The sequence below is a fragment of the Piliocolobus tephrosceles genome, chromosome 21, assembly GCF_002776525.5.
Source record: "Piliocolobus tephrosceles isolate RC106 chromosome 21, ASM277652v3, whole genome shotgun sequence".
Taxonomy (NCBI): domain Eukaryota; kingdom Metazoa; phylum Chordata; class Mammalia; order Primates; family Cercopithecidae; genus Piliocolobus; species Piliocolobus tephrosceles.
The window spans coordinates 1,157,718-1,161,193 of NC_045454.1; positions in this window are offsets into that span (position 1 = coordinate 1,157,718).

Consider the following 3,476-nt stretch of genomic DNA (forward strand, 5'->3'; position numbering starts at 1 on the left):
GGGGGGTGGGGGGACGGGGGAGGGATAGCATTAGGAGATATACCTAATGTAAATGACGAGTTAATGGGTGCAGCTCACCAACATGGCACATGTATACATATGTAACAAACTTGTGCATTGTGCACATGACCCTAGAACTTAAAGTATAATAAAAAAGAAAAAAAAAAAGGCTCTCAATGGCAAGGATGTTTGTTTTGTATATTGACGGACCGCTAGAGCCTCGAACAGTGTCTGGCACACAGGAGAGGACCAACAAATACGGAATGAGAAAAACCATTGCTCCACGGAAAAGAAATGAACCTAGCAGGGAGTTTCTCAACTGTGACCACAAGAGGGCGCGCAAGATACGTGTGAAGCTCTTGCAGCCCCAAGGTGGGTGGTCTCTTTGCTCCTCAGCCTGGAGGACCAGGGACGGGTGTGACACGGACCACACCCTTTCTCCTTTTTGAGCCTCTATTTCCCCATGTAAAGCGTGGAGATGGAAGTGCCTGAAATATGTTCCCGTGAGAAGCAAAAAGCCAACAACCCATGCACTTGAATGTCTTCCAAGGGGTTATTGCATAGGTCGAAATCCATCTAATTGTGTATATTAAGTGAGAGGGTTTTTTAGTAGAACTATATATCTAAATAAAGCTGCTAAAATGTAAATAAAATAAAAAATAAAACTTGCGTCCAACAACAGAGCCATTAAGCTAGCACAAGAAATCTGAAGGAGAGCAATCCAGACCCCAATAAATCCACAAAGATATATATATGTGTGTGTATAAATATATATACATATGTATATATACATGTATGTATATACGTATATACATGTATATACATATACGTATATACATATACACATATACGTATATACATATATACACATATATACATACACACACACACACACACACATATATATATATATATTTTTGAGACAGAGTTTTGCTCTTGTTGCCCAGGCTGGAGTGTGATGGCACAAACTCTGCTAACCTCAACGTCTGCCTCCCGGGTTCAAGTAATTCTCCTACCTCAGCCTTCCAAGTAGCTGGGATTACAGGCATGCGCCACCACGCTTGGCTGATAGAAATACTAATTACATGAAGTGACCAGTGAGCACAGTAATCCTGTGAAATGATTAAAACATAAAACTAAATGGAAGCTCTGGTTGAAAAGTGCAATACATTCCTAGCAGGATGGGAGACATTCACCAAAATCAATCATGTGTATGTATACTAACAAAAAATAATTTAAAAATGAAGTAAGGAGAGGAATTTTATTTACAAAGCCTCCAAAGTAATAAAATGAGTGGGAAGAAATTTAGTAAAATAAATAAAGGATGTGTATACTAAAAATTACAAAAAATGCTGTGGAGAAGTTAAAGATCTAAATAGATGGAGAGGCCGAGCGTGGTGGCTCACTCCTGTAATCTCAGCACTTTGGGAGGCCAAGGCAGGCAGGTCACCTGAGGTCAGGAGTTCGAGACCAGCCTGACCTACGTGGGGAAACTGGTTTCCACTAAGAAACAAACAAACAAAGAAAAAGGAAACAAAAATTAGCCAAATGTGATGGGGTGCACCTGTAGTCCCAGTTACTCAGGAGGCTGAGGCAGGAGAATCGCTTGAACCTGGGAGTCGCAGGTTGCAGTGAGTCGAGATTGTGCCACTGCACTCCAGCCTGGGTGACAGAGCCAGACTCCATCTCAAAATACATACATACATACATACATACATACATACATACATATAAAAATGGAGAAACAGTTCATACATTCACAATAGCATCCAAAATAATAAATACAAGACATAAAAATTAACAAAAAGTGTCATCTTGCAACAGTAACATAATATGAATAAACCTCACTGACCACATCCTTCCTCATTCTTAGAAAGGGAACCATGGTCATAGTGGTTGACCTGTGGCCGTGTAATTCTGTCCAAATATCCCTTAATGGTAAATGTGAAAACAGTAGAATGAATTCCACTGAAAATAAGAAAACAAGAAGAAATAAAGTCAGAACTCAAAAGTGTTTTTTAAGGGTTATTGGGATGGAATTTTGTTTGTTGTTTTGAGATGCAGACTTGCTCTGTCACCCAGGCTGGAGTGCAATGGTGCCATCTCAGCTCACTGAGATCTCCGCCTCCCAGGTTGAAGCCATTCTCCTGCCTCAGCCTCCTGAGTAGCTGAGATTATAGGCGCCCGCCCCTACGCCCGGATAATTTTTGTATTTTTAGTAGAGACGGGATTTCACCTTATTGGCCAGGCTGGTCTCGAACTCCAACCCCTCAGGTGATCAGCCCGCCTTGGCCTCCCAAAGTGCTGGGATCACAGGAAGGAGCCACCGCGCCCGGCCACCACACTTCTTTTAATGCTCAGCTGCCACCAATTTGAAATCCTTACGTTTTGAAGAAGGGGCCCCGTGTTCTCATTTGCAATAGACCCCACCAATTATGTGGCTGGTTCTGGATGGAACAGCGGGAAGGGCAGAGGCCTGGGAGAAAGCAGCCGAGAAGAGCAACGATGGAGAGAAAAAAGGGAAATGAACTCTGGACGATATCCTGGCAGCAGCCTGGGAAAACAAAGAGGGAGAAGAGAGAGGTGCGTCCCAGAAGCCTGGAGAGGAAGATGCATCGTGCCTTCCTTGTGGTCTCAAAAGCAGGCCAAGCATGATTTTTTTTTTTTAAAGGCCAGGCGCGGTGGCTCAAGTCTGTAATTTCAGCACTTTGGGAGGCTGAGATGGATGGGTGGATCATGAGGTCAGGAGTTCAATACCACCCTGGCCAACATGGTGAAACGCCATCTCTACTAAAAATACAATAATTAGCTGGGCGTGGTGGTGCAAGTCTGTAATCCCAGCTACTCGGGAGGCTGAGGCAGGAGAATCGCTTAAACCCGGGAGGCAGAGCTTGTGGTGAGCCGAGACTGCACCACTGCACTCCAGGCTGGGTGACAGAGGGAGACTCCGTCTCAAAAAAAAAAAAGAAAAAAAAAGCTCCTCGATGGCAAGGATGTTAGTTTTGTATATTGACGGACCGCTAGGGCCTCGAACAGTGTCTGGCACACAGGAGAGGGCCAACAATTACTGAATGAGAAAAATGAATATCGGATGAACTAAGAAATGAACTAAGAAATGAACTAAGCAGGGAGTTTCTCCACTCCGACCACAAGAGGGCGCCCGAGATACGCGTCAAACTCTCGCACCCCCAAGGTGGGTGGTCTCTGCTCCTCAGCCTGGAGGACCAGGGACAGGTGTGACCTGGACCACACCCTTTCTCCTCTATGCGCCTTTATTTCCCCAAGTGTAGCGTGGAGATGGAAATGCCTGAAATATGTTCCTGTGAGAAGCAAAAAGCCAACAACGCATGCACGTGAATGTCTTCTAAGGGGTTATTGCATAAGTCGAAATCCATCTAATTGTGTACATTAAGTGAGAGTGTTTTTTTTTTTTAGAAGAACAATAATAGCTAAATAAAGGTGCTAAAAAGTAAACA